General features: G+C 37.9%; 1 protein-coding gene, 1 long non-coding RNA gene and 1 pseudogene across 3 annotated transcripts in view; 2 read left to right on the top strand and 1 right to left on the bottom strand.

The window, feature by feature from the left end:
• MAP3K9 (mitogen-activated protein kinase kinase kinase 9) overlaps positions 1–18,685 on the bottom strand; it is a 102,863-nt gene that overhangs the window by 47,623 nt on the left and 36,555 nt on the right. The gene's annotated exons all lie outside the window — the stretch shown is intronic.
• Positions 1–18,685, top strand: part of LOC143651287 (uncharacterized) — a 34,568-nt gene that overhangs the window by 3,662 nt on the left and 12,221 nt on the right. Inside the window, exons 2-3 of one of the 2 annotated variants that reach the window (XR_013159952.1) lie at positions 7,144–7,210; positions 12,576–12,685. This is a non-coding gene — a long non-coding RNA (uncharacterized LOC143651287). The remainder of the gene's footprint in view (positions 1–7,143; positions 7,211–12,575; positions 12,686–18,685) is intronic. The other variant, XR_013159953.1, reaches the window with a different exon arrangement.
• Positions 11,668–12,215, top strand: LOC143652648 (transmembrane protein 87B pseudogene; annotated as a pseudogene).

Here is an 18,685-nt window from a genome sequence, read left to right on the forward strand (position 1 = left end):
TCAAATTTTTATAAACTGTGTACAGGGGAATTTCTAAGTTCTCTGATAAGCACAGGCCCAGGAAATGAGGCGTCCCCTTTCCTCACCCCCAAGGCACCATGTGGCACAGGAGTGCAGATAACACAGAGAGGACCATGCATTTCGCATTTGTCTTGGGTTGATCTTCATAGGAAAGCTATACTCGGAAGGATACCACTGACAAAGCAGAGACAGTTTGCAAAGACTGTGAAAGGTGCTTTTTGTTTTGGTTTGCTTCTTTTGATTAGCCCCTGGCATTCAAGAAAATCTCTGTCCTATCACTAGCTGGATACAAATTTAAACAACAGGCAGCTCAGAGGCTAAATCTCAGAATTTACACCTTAAAATATTAAAATGTACATTGTACAACAAAAAGACTGTAAGATAAAGAAACAGGAAATGATGGCCCATCTAGAGGAACAAGAAAAAAAAACAAAAACTGCCAGTGAAGAAGACTAGACATTGGACTTAACAGACAAAGACTTTTTAAAAACAATGCTCTGTGTACTCAAGGATACAAAGGAAAACTTGGAGAAAGAACGAAAGTATATGAGGAAGACAATGAATGAACAACGTGGGAGTGACTTTGAGATTCTCAGTAGGAACCAAACATAAATTCTGGAATTGAAGAACACAGTAACTGTAATGAAAAATGTCCCTGAGGGTTTCAATACCAGATTATAAGTGATCTCAAAAACAAGACAAGTGAAATAATTCAAGTTGAGAAGGAGATACAAAAATGAATGAACAGGGCGGGCCATGGTGGCTCAGCAGGTAAGAGTGCTTGCCTGCCATGCCCGAGGACCCGAGTTCAATTTCCAGTGCCTGCCCATGTAAAAAAAAAGAATGAACAGAGCTTCAGAGACCGGTGCAACAACATCAAGGATGCCAATATATACACAGTATTGGATTCCCAGAAGGAAAAGAAAGAGAGAAAGGGTGAAGGAATATTCAAAGAAATAATGGCAAAAAAACTCCTGAAATTTAACAAAAGACATGAACACGTACATTCAAGAAGCCTCACACAGGTTAAACTTAAGAGAACCATGCCCAGGGACACAGTAAACAAACTGTCTAATGCCAAGAACAAAGAAATAGCTCTGAAAGCTGCAAGAGAAAAGCAATGAGTTATATACCAGGGAATCACAATAAGATTAGGTGCTAATTTCTCATGAGAAACCATGGAGGCAAGAAGATAGTGAAGCAAAATACTTAAGTGTTGAAAGAAAACAATTGCCAATGACCAATTTTATATCCAGCAAGATTTTCTTTCAAAAATGAGGAAGATACTAAGACATTCCCATATAAACAAAAGTTAAGGAATTTTGTTGCCACTAGGCTTATCCTACAAGTAAAGTTAAAGGGAGTAAATCCTTCAGACTGAAAGAAAGGACACTAGACAATGGATCAAGTGGTGCAAAGAAATAAAAAACTCCAGTAAAAGTATCAGTTTGGATAGTTATAGATGCTAGTACTATCATATTGGATTTTTTGGTATGTAACTCTGCTTCTTACAGATGCTAAAATGCAATGCATTAAAAAGTAATGATAATTCTATGGCTGCAGATATACAATGTCCAAAGATATAATTTGTAACAAGGACAAAAAAGTTGGGGGGACAGAGGAGTAGAGGTACAGTGTATGTACATGCTATTGAAGATAAGTTGGTATCAACTCAAATACGATTGTTATAGATTTAGAGTATTAAATTTTCACTTCATCAAAACCACAAAGAAAATATATGAAATATACACTCAGGAAGAACTGAGAGGAACTCAAAATGGTACAACACAGAGAAAGTCAAATAAATACGAAAAGAGACCTTAAGGGAAGAATTTAGGGTCAAAAAAAAAAGTATAACAGAGACAAAATAGCAAACAGCATAAGAAAGTACAGAATTATCACTAATGGCTTTAAATGTAAACAGATTACACTCTCCAATCAAAAGGTGGAAATCTGCAAACTAGATTAAAAAAAGTATTACCCAACATGATGCTATTTATAAGAGACTAACCTTTAAGTCAAGGAAATAAGTAGGTTAAGAGTGAAAAGATGTAAAAAAATATATACCATGCCAGTAGTGAACAAAAGACAGCTGGGGTATCTATGCTAATACAAGATAAAATCGACTTTAAGTAAAAAACTGTTACAAGGATTAAAGAAGGTCACCATATATTGATAAAGGGGTCAAATACAACAGGAAGACATAACACTTATAAATATATATGCACTTAACAACCCAGCCACAAAATATATGAAGCAAATATTGACAAAATTGAAGGGAGAAATAGATGGCTCTACAAAAAAAGTAGGAGACTTCAATACACACTTTCGATAATGGATAGAACATCTAGACAAAGATCAACAAGGAAACAGAAGGCTTGAACAATACTTTAAACCAACTAAACCTAAGAAACAAGTATTGAGCACTTCAAACAACAGCACAGACTATACATTCATGACCATATCTCAGGTAACAAAATAAGTCTCAATAAATTAAAAATATTGAAATCATAACATATAGCTTTTCTGAGCAAATGGAACAAAGCTAGAAATCATAACAGAGGGAGAAATGGAAGATGTGGAAGTTAAACAATGTATTCTTAAACAACTAATGGTTTAAAGAGGAAATTACAAGGGAATTAAGGAAATATATTTAGGAAAACGAAAATGCAACATAATGGGATGCAGTAAAGGTAGAGCTGAGTGAGAGAGTTATAGCTCTAAATGCTTAGGTTAAAAATGAATCAAGATTTCAAATCAGAGAATGTTTTAGTTTCTTAGACTGCTCCAGCAAATTCCATGAAATGGTTTCCCTTAAACAACGGGAATTTATTCACTCATGGTTTTGAGGCTGGAAAATGTTCAAATCAAGATATAGTCAAAGTGATGCTTTCTTTCAAAGACTGGCTGCCAGTGATCCTTGGTTTCTCTGCCACATGGCAAGGCACATGATGAGGTCTGATGATCTCTCCCTCCTCTTCAGGGTTTTGTTGATTTCAGTTTCTTGCTTCCATGACTTACTTTCTTTCTCTCTGTATTCATTCCACTATAATGGATTCCAGTAATAAGATTAAGGTCCATCCTGAATGATGTGGGCCACATCTTAACCGAAGTAACCTCATCAAATGGTCCTACTTACAATGGAGTTACAGCCACAGAAATGGATTAGATTTAAGACCAAGGGTGAATCTAGCTTCAAACCACCACAGAGACTTAATCTCAAAACTGGAAGAACTAGGAAAAAAAGAGCAAATTAAATCCAAAGTAAGCAGAAAGAAAGAAAGAAATAACACAAGTTAGAGTGGAGATAAATGAAAGAGAATCAAAATACAATGGAATCAACAAAACCAAAAGTTCATTCTTTGAATGAGGATACAAATAACTAAAATCAGAAATGAAAAGGGGACATTACTATGGCCCCCACTGAAATAAAAAGAAATACAAGGAGATACTATGAACAACTAAACACCAGCAAATTAATCAACTAAAGGAAAAAGACAAATTTCTAGAAACACAAACTACCTGCACTGACTCAAGAAGAAAGAGAAGATCTCAACAAACTAGTACTACTGAAGAGACTGACTCAGTAATCAATACTTCCCAACAAAGAAAAGCCCAGGAGCAGATGGCTTCACAGGGGAATTTTACCAACTATTCCAAGAAGAATTAACACCAATCCTGCTCAAACCCTTTCAGAAAACTGATGAGAAAGAAAAACTCCTAACTCATTCAATGAGGCCAACATTACCCTCACACCAAAGCCAAAGAAAGATACCACAAGGAAAGAAAAGTACAGACCTATATCTCTTACGAATACAGATGCAAAAAATTCTCAACAAAGTGCTAGCAAACTGAATCCAACAGCACATTCAAAGAATTATACACTACGATGATGTGGGATCTATACCTGGCATGCAAGGTTGGTTTAACATAAGAAAATCAATTAATGTAATCCACAATAATAACAGAATGAAGTGGGGGAGGATAAAGCTATACAATCATCTTGATTGATACAGAAAGGACATTTGACAAAATCCAGCATCCTTTCTTAATAAAAACACTTCAAAAGATAGGACAGAATTTTCCTCAACATGATAAAAGTCATAAATGAAAAGCCCATAGCTAACATCATACTTGGGGGTGAAAGACTGGAAAATTTCCCTCTAAAATCAGGAACAAGACAAGGATGCCCCCTGTCACCACTGTTATTCAACACTGTACTGGAAGTTCTAGCTAGTGCATTAGGCAAGACAAAGAAACAAAAGGCATCCAAATCAGAAAGGAAGAAATAAAACTTCTCCTGTTTGCAGATGACGTGATTCTATATTCAGAAAATCCTGAAAAATTCACAAGAAAGCTACTAGAAATAATAAATGAATTAGGCAAATTGGCAGGGTACAAGATCAGCATCCCCCAAAATCAGCAGTGTTTCTACACACTATAAATGAACGATCAGAAGAATAAAGCAAGAAGAAAATCCCATTTATAATAGTAACTAAAAGAAATGAAATGTCTAGGAATAAACTGAACGAAGGATGTAAAGCACTAGTACATGGAAGACTACAAAACATCATTAAAAGAAATTAAGAAGACCTTAATTAAATAAATGCCAGGACATTCAGTGTTCATGGATCAGAGGAACAAATATAGTTAAGATGTCAATTCTACCCAAATCAATTCACAGATTCAATACAATCCCAATCAAATTTTCAATGATTTTCTTTGCAGAAATGAAAATGTTAATCATCAAATTTATTTGAGGAGTAAGGCACCTCCAATAGCCAAAACCATCTTGAAAAAAAGAAGCTGGAGTACTCACATTTCCCAATCTTTCAAACTTACTGCAAAGCTACAATAATCAAACCCACATGGTAGTGAGCAAGGACAGCTATATAGGCAAAGAGAATCAAACTGAGAGTTCAGAAATCAATCCTCACACTTATGGCCAATTTATTTTTTACAAGGGGGAAAAGATGAGTTCACTGGGAAAGAACAGTGACTTTCCTAAATGGTGTTTGGAAGACTGGATTTCCACTTGCAAAAAGATGAAGGTGGACCCTTACCTCACACCATATACAAAAATAACTGAAAATGGCTCAAAGACAAATTTAAAACTTTTGTGCCTCAAAGCACTTTATCATGAAAGTGAAAAGACAACCTACACATTTGGGGGCAGTGCACCGGTAGCTCAGCGGTAGAATTCTCGCCTGCTCTGCAAGAGACCTGGGTTTCAGTCACAGAGCCTGCCCATGCCAAAAATAAAAAAATAAAGACAGCCTACATATTTGGAAAAAATATTTGGAAACCACGTATCTGATAAAGGTTTGCTATCCAAAATATATAAAGAAATCCTTCAGCTCAACAACAAAAATACAACGCAATTAAAAATGGGCAAAAGATTTGAATAGACATTTCTTCAAAGAAAATACACAAATGGCCAAAAAACACATGAAAATATGCTTAGTATCATTAGCCATTAGGGAAATGCAAATCAAAACTACTACGAGATATCATTCTACACCCGTTGAAATGAGTACTATTTAAAAAAAAAAAACAGAAAATTACAGGTGTTGGGAAAGGATGTGGAGAGACAGGAACTCTTATTCCTTGCTGGTGGGAATGTTAAATGGTGTATTCCCTATGGAAGACAGTTTGGCAGTTCCTCAGATCATTAAGTAAAGAATTACTATACAACGTAGTAATTCCACTTCTAGATATATACCCAAAATGATTGGAAGCAGGGAGCCAAACATTCGCACACCATTGTTCACAACAGTGACATTATTAACAACTGCCAAAAGATGGAAGCAACCCAAATGCCCATCAAATAATGAATGGATAAATTAAATGTGGTATATACATACAATGGACTATTATTCAGCCATAAAAATAAACAAAGCTGACACGTGATAAGATGGATGAAGCATGAAGCAATCATGTTCAGTGAAATAAGCCAGACACAAAAGAACAGATACTGAATGACCCCCCTGATATAACCTAATTAGAATAAGCAAATTCATAGATTCAGAAACTAGAATAAGGTTGCCAGGGGCCCGGGTGATGGTAAGGAATAGGAAGTTAATGCTAAAATTGTATAGAGTTTCTATTTGGGTTGATGGAAAAGTATTGATAATGGATGGTAGTGATGACAGCACAACATTGTGACTGTAATTAACAGCATTAAATTATATATTTGACTGTGGTTAAATAGGTTTTACATATGTAACTAGAATAATATTTTTATAAAAAGGTAAAAAAATATGTCCTTTCATTCTAGAATGAGCTGGGACTCAGCATCAAGGGATTGAGAAAACCTTCTCGACCAAAAGGGGGAAGAGTGAAATGAGACAAAATAGTGTCAATGGCTGAGAGATTCCAAACAGAGTCGAGAGGTTATCCTGGAGGTTATTCTTATGCATTAAGTAGATATCACCTTGTTAGTCAAGATGTAATGGAGAGGCTGGAGGGAACTGCCTGAAAATGTAGAGCTGTGTTCCAGTAGCCATGTTTCTTGAAGATGATAGTATAATGATATAGCTTTCACAATGTGACTGTGTGATTGTGAAAACCTTGTGTCTGATGCTCCTTTTATCTACCTTATCAATAGACGAGTAAAACATATGGAATAAAAATAAATAATGGGGGAACAAATGTTAAAATAAATTTAGATTGAAATGCTAGTGATCAATGAGAAGGAGAGGTAAGGGGTATGGTATGTATGAATTTTTTTATGTTTTCTTTTTATTTCTTTTCCTGAATAGATGCAAATTTTCCAAGAAATGATCATGATGATGAATATGCAACTATGTGATGATATTGTGAATTACTGATTATATATGTAGAACAGAATGATCAAAAGTTAAGAATGTTCGCGTTTGGTGTTTTTAGGTATTTAAAAATTTTTTTTAATTACTAAAAAAAAAAAATGTCCTTTCAGCTTAAGAAAAAACTGCCATTATGATGGTAGTTGTGCTTTTATATGTGTTGATTAAGAAGAAAACAACCACCGATAATGTTTATAGGCGTGGGCCACCTAATGGACTAAGTGATTTACACTCATTATTTCATTTAATCCTGTCAACATTTCTGGAAGGTAATTACCATTACCATGCCTTCTTTCAGATGGGGAAACAGATTCAAAGAGGACAGTCCACAGGAGATAAGTGACAAAGCAAAGACAGTTACTCAGGTATGAATGAAACGAGAGTCAGGTTTCTAGACCATCATGCCATATAAAGTACCCACCAAGACAAAGCTTTTAAATAAATTTATATTTTGTCAACACAACACCTATACACACCTGAAAAAACAGAAGTATAAATATCTGGACTTTCCACAAACATATTTAGCCTCAAAGACACCTTGCAATTGCCCCCTTATGAGGGGTGCTGCCCACCTTTGGGAACCAGTGATCTCAATTACCGCAACCAGAACCACATTCTGCAGAAAGTGAGCCAGTCACAGCCCCTAAGGAAAGGATCTACATGTGCGCTGTCATCTCACATCCAAACAGGTGTCTGAAAACCTCCAACTCCAGAGGTGCGAAAGGGTGAGAAATCTCCAAGTAAGGGTTAAAAGCAGAAGGACAGAGTCAGCAACATTCATGAGAAAGAGAAAACACAGCAGAAAGGAACTGCTACATGAGCAACCCTGGCAGGCTATTATGGAAGGACTAACAAGGGATTAATAAAAGGAAAAGAGCCTAAAAATCTGTGACCCAGACTGCGAGTCGCCCTTCACTGGATATTCTTCCCTCCTCCCCTGGTAACGGAACCTGGCCATTCATAACTTTAACTACGTTTCCCAGTCTCCTTGCAGCAAGGTGTGCCCAGGTGACAGTGTCATTTGGCTGCTTTTCGTAACCTGTCCTAAAAGATACCAGCTCAGGGCCTTTGACCCTTCTCCTACATCCCTTCCTACATCATGATGCCTGGAAAACGAATGTGATAGCTGGAGGTCTAGCTACCCTCCCAATCATGAGGATAGACCACCCTAGAGTTGGATGAGCTGTGAATGAGGAGTCTAGATCTCTGAGTGTAATGAAACAGAGACACCATACCAGCCAAGGATTGTCTCTTGCAGACTTTCATGCACACGAGAGAAATAAACTTCTCTCTTATTTCAGCCAGTGTTGTTTTGGGCACGTGCTTCTCATAGCGAAACTATTCCATCTAATACAAAGCAGTGCAATTCAACTACAACAGAAATTTCTTTATAGTAAAACAGAAATGCATTGTATTAAAATTGTAAATCTAAACCTACAGCCACATTCCAGTCAACAAAATCTCAGTAAAATACAAAGATTTGGACTGTCTCCCTTAAACTACTGTGAAATGAAATCAACCTAGGGGTATATCGGTATTTCAGTGGTAAAATTCTCATCTGCCATGTGGGAGACCCGGGTTCAATTCCCAGACCATGCACTGCTACATATATATATATTCAACAAATGGTGCTGCAATAATGGGATATTCACATGGAAAAGAATGAAATATGATCCCCACTGCACAGCATGCCAACAAAAAAAAAGAATATACCTAAAACATGTTTCAGCTGCATATTTTATAACGAGCCTGGCATGTTCTATAATAATTGTTGATTTAAGTCTTAAAAAACATGTACAGAAGGTCACTGTGTTAATTACTGGGTGTTCAAATATAAATGAAGCCAATACCCCCCCATTCTAGATGATCACTCTCAAGCCAAGAGGGAGAATCCGGGGTCAGAAAGGACAGAGGAGCAGCAACAAAATGACAAACAACCCAATTGGGAAATGAGCAAATAGGAATAGGAATTTCTCCAACAAAGATATACAAATGGACAATAAGCATAAGAAAAGATGCGCAACATCATTAGCCATTAGAGAAATGCAAATTAAAAGTACAGTGAGATACCATTATACACACTAGGATGGCTATTATGAAAAAAATGGAAATAATAAGTGCTGGCAAGGATGCAGAGAAATGGGAGCCTCTGTACGTTGTTGGTGGGAATGTAAAATGGTGCAGCCACTGTGCAAAACAGTTTGGTGGTTCCTCAAAAGAACTGCCATATGACCTAGTAGTGCCAGTCTTAGGTATATACCCAAAAGAACTAAAAGCAGGGATTCGAACAGATTTATACTTGAATGCTCATAGCCCACTATTCCTAACAGCTAAAAAGTGGAAGCAACCCATGGAGTCTATCAACACATAAATGGATAAACAATGGAATATTATTCAGCCAAGAATAGGAATGAAGGTCTGATATATGTTACAACATGGATGAGCCTTGAAGATACATGCTGAATGAAACATCTGACCACAAAAGAACGCAATTGTATCTTTTCACTTACATGAAAAAAAAACTAGAATATGTGAATTTGTACAGACAGTAAACAGATTACAGGTTATCAAGGGAGGGAGGAGTGGGAAAATAATGCTGAATGAGTACTGAGTTTCTATTTGGGGTAAAGGAAAAATTTTGGTGTTGACTGTGGCAATGGTAGTGCAACATTACAAATGTAATTAATACACTGGATTGTATACTTGAAAGTGATTAAATGTGGTATGTATGCTACCACAATAAAAAAATTTAAAGCAAACAAAAGAAGAAAAGACAGAACAGGAGATCTTAGTTTTTTATTATAAGACTTGTAATATAATCTGGACTTTTAAACTACATATTTAAATGTGATACTTCAAAAAATATATCAAAAAGATACAGCAGGGCGGTGTGACAGTGGCTCAGTGGGAGAATTCTTGCCTGCCATGCTGGAGATTTGGATTTGATTCCCGGACCCTGCCCATGCTAAAAAAAAGATAAAGCAGTCGGTTTAATAATAAAGAAAGATGTGACATACCATAATGAAAACATAAGTATAATAAGAAGGCTGGTGCCGCTGTCCCACAGCCATTCTACTGGTGCCCATCACTGTGCATTGTCCATGAGCCCAGCTCTGGGCAGCCACAGTCAGTGACAAATCAGAACCTTTGCTGCTTAGGAAAACTATGTCTAACTCTACTGAGATCAGGTTTTCTGGGTAAAGAACTAATATCAAAAATCAGAAGAGTTTCAAACCATGAACGATCAATGCTGTCTCTTACATGGCGATTTAAAAAATGACACTTTGATTTTCTTTTTTTTCCTGTGTCAGGATATTGTAGCCAAAACACAGAAGGATGGGTTTCCTATTAAAACAGATGCAAGATGGAACTTGAATGCTTCTCTTTCTCCGAGGGGGCCTCATGGAAATATCTCTGCATCAAATTGGCCTCTAGTGATTTTGTGCATGGTGATGTGTGATATTTATATTTTCTATGGTGTACTCTGACTAATGTGGTCTGCCTGTTACTGGAAAGATATATTAAGAATCCAGTTCTGGATTGCAGCTGTTTTTCTCGGGAATGCTTTGAAAAGGTTTTATAGGGAATACCAGAGCACCAACAGCACTGCACTGCTGACGCAAGCCATGCTGATCCTCACAGAGTTGGTGGCTGCGATGAAGAGGACCTTGGCTTATCACCTGCAGATTGTCCTGAGTTTGGGCTACAGTATCGTGAAAGAAGATGTGGATTCCTGTGGACCCGGGTTCGGTTCCTAAACAAAGTTTTGTTTTCTCTAGTGTACTCCAGAGGGAGGGACTTATCTGAGAGCACAGAAAGTGTGCCTGAATCCCAGCCCCACTGCCGTGGAGTCAGTGGGAAAGCCTTCTCCACACTTGAGAGTGCTGAATGTTACCTGAGATCCACGCTCCTGGAGGACAATGATGGTCAAGGAATTCCCCCATTTCCTTCTGTGTTCCGGGAAAAGGCTGCAAAGAATTCTCTTCCCCACAGCATACAGATAAGACTCACAGATGCGCCTCTCAGTTTGCCTGTGACAAGGTTAGGCACAGACCCTACAAACACACACTCTCTGCCTCTTAAATTAGCGGTACTGACTAATCTGGACAGTAATACCTGCCTGGACAAAACCTAATCTTTAGGTGCTCTCCTTCCCTGGGCCCCTCTATTAGTGGGGCTCGTGGGAACAGCTGACCCCCAGGGGAGCAGGACCGCGAAGGACTATCCAGTCTGACCACTCATCCTGGTGTCCCTGACTCTTCCCAATTTTTTTGCCCCTCCCTACCTAAGGAAGCCCTTTTCTGCCAGATCTGAGATTCTGAGATGCTGGGATATCCTCTCTGTCGAGGCTATCATTTGGATACAGTCTCTCCTTGCCTAAGTCCAGCTTTGTTTTATTTGACATATTTCAGTGGCTTAATTTAGAAACAGAATTGATAGCTGACCTGACTTCTTAATTAGGGTCATCCAGAGGATAAAATGAGAATACACTTAAAAAAAAACAAATTAAGTCAGAAACAAGGTGGAAAAGCAAGGCAAGCGGCATGTTGAGTGCATGCTCTGTTGCAGGAACTTGGAAGCGAAAGAAGGGTTTTTTCTTTGAAGTTTGGCTTTACTTCAGACAAGGGTGAGCTGTTAAGCAAAATCTGTGATGAAGTCAGTGTCGTGACTATACAGTATTGGCTAAGACAACACTTTCTGTTGTATAAGTTTTAAATTTTAGCAACTGTTTAACAGTATTAACTCAGGAAATGTAGAAGAAGATTCTTATTTTTTTTTAAATCTTAACTTTGTTACATATATATTAAACATTCTATTTAAAATGTTTTTCCTTAATGTATTTTACATTTTTGTAAGTTTGGCACAAACTATGAAGATTCTGAAGGCTAAGAAAGAACACAGTAAAATTTTTCTTTATACAGGCACTTTACAAACACTGATCTTTGCTGTACTGGCTTCTCTAGTCTTCATGACATGGACGACTAAGACATTTAGAATTACAAAATGTCAACCAGATTGGTTGGAACGCTGGGTTGACAATGCCTTTTGGAGCTTCCTGTTTTCACTTATCCTTATTGTGATGTTTCTGTGAAGAACATCAACAAATAATTAGGGATATGCCTTCCTGCCCTTATCAGATGATCCCAGTGATGAAATTGAAGAATTCATGGTCACATCTGAAAATTTAACTAAAGGAATAAAATTAAAAGTCTCAAAAACAAATTCCAATGGAATAGCTAAACCCGCTACTTCTGATCATTTTAGCTCTTCCAGGGCTGGTGGACTCAGATGGGGAAATCACAGACAGATACAAAATGGGGAAACAAAATTTTCTCTTCAGTAAAGATCATGGGATTGGGACGCATATAGATGAAACCTGGTTAAGGGCGAAGGGCCATCCTTCCTCGTGACTATAGAGAACTTTCTTTTGATGTAGCTACTATCTTGGAAATGCCTGTGTTAAAGGGGAGAATTCAGGTGGCAGGAGGGCTCTGAAGCCTTTTCTGAGCTGACTCTTGAATGTCTGTTTAATGTCCAACAAATTGCCTAGATTTGGAACTAATCTGAGAAAAGTATTATGATAAAGACATATGTACAAACGTCCTTAGCTGACCACAGGAGGCATATTGTTTCCGGTTCTCTCTCTTTTCTCTGGAAAATATGACAATTACGAATTTTACAAAATTTTTTTAAACAAACACTCTGACACTTCTCTCATTCATCTTTGAGATGGAGAATGTGGTTCGTCCAAGGAGCAGCCCAGCAAAGTCTCCATCCCTAGGCTCTACAGTCCTAGATGCAATCATCACTTTCTTTGACTTTGATAGTGGAGAGACTTGGTAAGACATACAACTTGATTTACTTCATAATGTAAGCATGTTGATCTGTTTAGGGTGTTTCCCCCCTGCACAAAGCCCCTGTCTGTAAACATTACTACACACAGCAGGTCACGGTAAGTCAGATCTTCTCTGTGTGCTGTGTCCTAGGTGCGGAGGGGCGGGCTGGAGGTCTCAAGATCTCAGGGGGTGTGTGCACAAGCTGCTGCTGCTGAACCCACCCACGCCAGGCAGCGACCATCTGGCCACACGCCCCACTCTCCATCCCCACCAAAACACTTCACCAACAGGACAGGAATCTTGTGGAATCTAAAACCTTAACTTGCACATAATCTTAGCATATACTATTTCATAATAAAAAAATGCATATTTAACTGAAAGGAAAAAAAATACATAGTATGATTATATAAAGGATAAATACCAAATGGTAATGGTGTCTATCTCTGGGATTATGAATGACAAGTTTTTCTCTATACTCATCTATATTTTCAAAATAATAAACATGCATCTTTGGTTAATATGAAAAATTAAGCTTTGTAATGATGATGATGATGATGATTTTGTTTTTTTCTTGACTTTATTACATATATATTAAACATATTATTTAAAATGTTTTAAATGGAAAAACATTTTTTCTCCCATCCCTCAAGGGAGCTACTGTTTTTAGCATGCCAACTATGTCCCAGGCACTATATTAAGAACCTGTTAAATGTCACCTCATTCAGTCTTCATGATAGCTTTACAGGATGGTCAGCATGCTCATTTAAAAAAAACTTCATTTTTTATTGATATATATTATATATTCACATACCATGTAATCATCCAAAGTGTGCAATCACTGGTTCACATATCATCAGATTGCTGAGCTTTTATCATCACAATCAACTTTTTTTTCCTTTTTGTGAAAAATGACATACATACAAAAAAAGCAATAAATTTTAAAGCATATCACACCAATTAATTGTAGAACAGATTTCAGAGTTTGGTGTGGGTTACAATTCCACAATTTTAAGTTTTTACTTCTAGATGCTCTAAGATACTGGAGACCAAAAAAAATAATATAATGATACATCAATCATACTCATTTGTTAAACTCTACCTTCTCTGTGTAACTCCACCATCAACTTTGATCTTTCCCCTACTCTTTAGGGGTATTTTGGGCTATACCCTTCTAACTTTTTCATGTTGGAAGGGGCTGTCTATAATATGGAATAGGGAGATGGAACTAGCTGATGTTCTGAAGAGTCTGGCCCCTCTGCGTTTCAGGACTTATCTGGTCCAGGGACCCATGTGGAGATTGTAGGTTTCTGGAAAGTTATCCTAGTGCATGGAGCCTTTGTAGAACCCCAGGTGTTCTTAAGGTTTTGGCTGGGTTACTTGTTGGCAAATTATGATAGGTAGCAATGCTTAACTGAAGCTTGCATTAAGAGTGACCTTCAAAGTAGCCTCTCGAGTATATCTGAACTCTCTCAGCCACTGATACCTTATTTGTTACACTTCTTTTCCCTCTTTTGGTCAGAATGGCATTGTTGATTCCACAGTGTCAGGGCCAGGCTCACCCCTGGGAGTCATCTCCCACGTCATCAGGGAGACGTTCACCCCTGAATATCATGTCCCATGTAGGGAGGAGAGCAATGATTTTACCTGCAGAGTTGGGCTTAGAGGGAGAGAGAGGCTACATCTGAGCCACAAAAGCAACAAAAGAGGCACACAGCTATACCTAAACTAAGCCTCTCTGCTAAATAAATAAACTTCGCAAGAAGAAGCCTCAAGATTAAGGGTTTGGCCTATTGATTTGGGTGTCCCTAATGCTTGACACAGTATCAGGGGTTTCCCTGGTGTTAAAGTTTAATAGCTCCATATTTTTTCTCCCATCTCTGAAGGGACTTTGTCAGTACTTTTTTATTATTTGCTTAATATACTCTGGGATGTATCCAGGTTTTATATCAAACTATGCAGGATTAAAGGCCCTCATTTTTATCCTGGGCTCCCTGTGTTTAGGTTGTTTAAATGATCTATCCAGACAAGTTGAGTTAGATTATGTGCTATAGAACATTTAGATTCTGGACAAAATAAATCTTTCTTCCTTTGGTCTCAAAGAGTAGATGAGGTTCTCAAATATAGACATTGTCTTTCTTACCCCTATATTCTGAATTACCTTAAGACCAACCTGATTGGCTCTGTTCTTAACTTTAAATACCCCATTATACATATATAAAACAGCCTCTCAAAATCCAGAAATAACAACTACCACTCAGGACTAAATGTGACTGCTAAAAGACCTTACAAGCTAAGCCCTTGTTTTCTCGTAAGTATTTTCTAAATGAGACCATACAATATTTGCTCTTTCGTTTCTGGCTTATTTTGCCTCACCAAATGTCCAACAGGTTCATTCACAATGTTACCACATGCTCTTTTTACAGATGAGAAAACTGAAGCTCCAAGTTTAAGTAGATTTTCCACATTAGGAAAGAGAAGGAGCCAGGATTCAAATTCCACTTTGGCTTAAAGGAGCCCATGCCCCTTCCACTAAACCATGCTGTGCTCCCTCCACTTGGGAATCACACTTGAGTAGTTACATCTTTACAATACTCCAAGATGCCTTGTGGTCTGCTGGTCTCTCATACGCCACAACAGGGTGATACATACCTTCATTTTATTTGTCTTTGGACAATATGATATTATCCAAATTAAGTAGGATTAACTAATTAAGTAGGAACCTTACCCAATCCTATTATCCAGTATAGACCAGCACCCACACCACTGCTGAACAGAGCCACACTAAAATTGTTTTTCTATGTAGCACTATCAAGTTCATGGCTACTTCTCATTGGCAGAGATGAGAATGGAAGCTTGTGTTTAGAAGAGAAGAGAACTGGTGGAAAAGCTGCCAAAAGTCAGTCAAAACTAATTCTACTAAGTCTACTGCTCTTTCCACTACAATGCAACTGAGTGTTTGATGAGAACCAAACTACCTGAGTACTGTTCAACATCCCTCTAAGGAAGGAGCAGCCTTTTCATTTAAATGACTGTGCTTTAGAATTAAGGCTGTATACGATGGAATATTATGAAGCTGTAAGACACAATAAAGTTATAAAGGATGTAACAACATGGATAGACCTTAAGGACATTATGCTGAGTGAGACTAGCCAAAAACTAAAGGCCAAATACTGTATGGTCTCATTGATATGAATTGAAATTGGTGAATAAAGTTGGAATATTTAGTTTGTAACAGAGACCATCAGGAGATAGAAATAGGGTAAGATATTGGGTAATTGGAGCTGAAAGGATACAGACTGTGCAACAGGACTGGATACAAAAACTCAGAAATGGACAGCACAATACTACCTAACTGTAATATAATTATGTTAAAACACTGAATGAAGCTGTATGTGAGAAAGATAGAGGGAGGAGGGCTGGGGACATAAATGAAATCAGAAAGAAAGATAGATGTTAAAGATTGAGATGGTATAATCTAGGAATGCCTAGAGTGTACAATAATAGTGAAATGTACAAGGTACAATTTTAAAAATGTTTTTGAATGAGGAAGAACAAAGGAATGTCATTATTGCAGGGTACTGAAAATAGATGGTAATTAATATTTTAAAATGTCACCTTCTGTGTGAGACTAAAGCAAAAAAATGTTTATTAGTTACAAAATTTAAATTTAGACTAGTGCATTTCCTAATATAACTTATGTAGATAGTTTGATTGAATGCCATAAGTACTTGGAATCTCAGGTAGGACATGAGATTTTGCTGGTTTGTCCAGAGTGATGCCCCGATGAATCCCAGAGTGATTCCCCGATGAATCCCAGAGTGATTCGATCAGTGAGTGGAAAAGTATCTGCAAAGCCCCCTTCGGGGAGTGGTGAGAATGGGGAGAAATTCAACTTCCCCAAGTTGAATTCTTGATATTCTCACAAGCAGTATGGACAACCAAAGCTATAGGCAGAGCCCCCAGTCTTGGGGTTTGTTCATATGAAACTTAACCCCGCAAAGGATAGGTCAAATCTACTTAAAATTTAGGCCTAAGAATCACCCCCAAGAGAGCCTCTTTTGTTGCTCAGATGTGGCCCCTCTCTCCAGCCAACACAATGAGCAATCTCACCACCCTACCCCTCTCTATGTGGGAAATGACTCCCAGGGGTGTGGAAGCTTCCTGGCAACATGGGACAGAGATCTTGGAATGAATGGAGACTCAGCATCAAGGGACTGAGAAAAATCCTAGAATGAGCTGAGACTTAGCATCAAGGGATTGAGAAAACCTTCTTGACCAAAAGGGGGAAGAGGGAAATGAGACTAAGTGTCAATGGCTGAGAGATTCCAAACAGAGTCGAGAGGTTATCCTGGAGGTTATTCTTATGCATTAAGTAGATGTCACCTTGTTGTTCAAGATGTAGCGGAGAGGCTGGAGGGAACTGCCTGAAAATGTAGAGCTGTGTTCCAGTAGCCATGTTTCTTGAGGATGACTGAATAATGATACAGCTGTCACAATGTGACTGTGTGATTGTGAAAACCTTGTGTCTGATGCTCCTTTTATCTACCTTGTCAACAAAGGAGTAGAACATATGGAATAAAAATAAATAATAGGGGGAACAAATGCTAAAATAAATTTAGTTTAAATGCTAGTGATCAATGAAAGCAAGGGGTAAGGGGTATGGTAGGTACAGTCTTTTTTTTTTATTTCCTGTGTTCCTTTTATTTCTTTTTCTATTGTCTTTTTATTTCTTTTTCTGAATTAATGCAAATGTTCTAAGAAATGATGAATATGCAACTAAGTGATGATATTGTGAATTACTGATTCTGTATGTTGTTTTATTTTGTTTCTTTATTTTTTAATTAATAAATAAATTTTTTTAAAAAAGAATTAAGGCTGTAAATATTTTGGAAGCTCCCTGATACTCACGATCAAACCACAACACTTTGGAAAGGTGTGGCAGCAAAACTTGCTAGCAAGCAGCATCTAACCTGGCATTACTTAGGACAAACATGCACTAAAAACATCATGGCTGAGATAAATGCTAGTGGGTGTGGGGTGGGGTGGAAAGAAGGGTGTGTACACCAGGTCTGAAACCATTTCAGATGTTGTGGACTTTGAAAAACCCAGGAGCACTTATCTAGGTTCTTTGCCACTGTTAAGGTCAGCAGGAGAACTTGGAAGTGAAAGTATGAGAATGAGAACTTAAAAAGTGGAAGAAACCTTAGCATCCTGAAGTTCTGTAATTTCCATTAGACCTTCAGCCTCACAAAAGGTATGTATGTGGTGTGGAACAGCAGCAGATAGGCCAAATACAGCTGGTCAGTGGAGTGCAAATCACTCTCAGATCTCCACTTCGACCTCCATTTCAGCCCTTTGGACACCAAGCTGACCGAAGAACTATGAAATACTCCAAATGACCCATCTTTAATTTTCTACCCATCTCTAGGACCCTAGTCTTTAACCTATATCTAATTTTCTACCCAACTCATTATGTTCACAGGAGTATCTCCAGTTATTCTCCATACCCAATTCCCATCCACTTGTCATTTCTGTTTTCCAAAATGTGGGCCCAGCCCAGTGATTGAGCTCTAGCCCAAGGAAAAGGCCTCTAGAAAGCTGGAAGGAAGGCAGAGGCTCATATACCAGAAAGGTAAAGAAAAAAATCTCAAGTCCAAAACCTTTGGACCTCAGCTCCACTGTTCACCAACAGCCACAGTCAACCACAGAAGAAAAACTGGTCACTGCAAATTCACCCCAGGCAGGACTATTCTTTTCACTCCAAAATGAATGCCCTTGTTCCCCTCAACAGCCAGGGGTCAGAAAGTCTCCCTTACCATGCAAGCTTGGTGCTATTAAAAGTAGTTAGGACATACGATGGAATATTATGCAGCTTTAAGACAGGATAAACTTATGAAGCATGTAATAACATGGATGGACCTAGAGAACATTATACTGAGTGAGTCTAGCCAAAAACTAAAAGACAAATACTGTATGGTCCCAATGATGTGAATCGACATTCGA

The sequence above is a fragment of the Tamandua tetradactyla genome, chromosome 12, assembly GCF_023851605.1.
Source record: "Tamandua tetradactyla isolate mTamTet1 chromosome 12, mTamTet1.pri, whole genome shotgun sequence".
Lineage (NCBI taxonomy): Eukaryota > Metazoa > Chordata > Mammalia > Pilosa > Myrmecophagidae > Tamandua > Tamandua tetradactyla.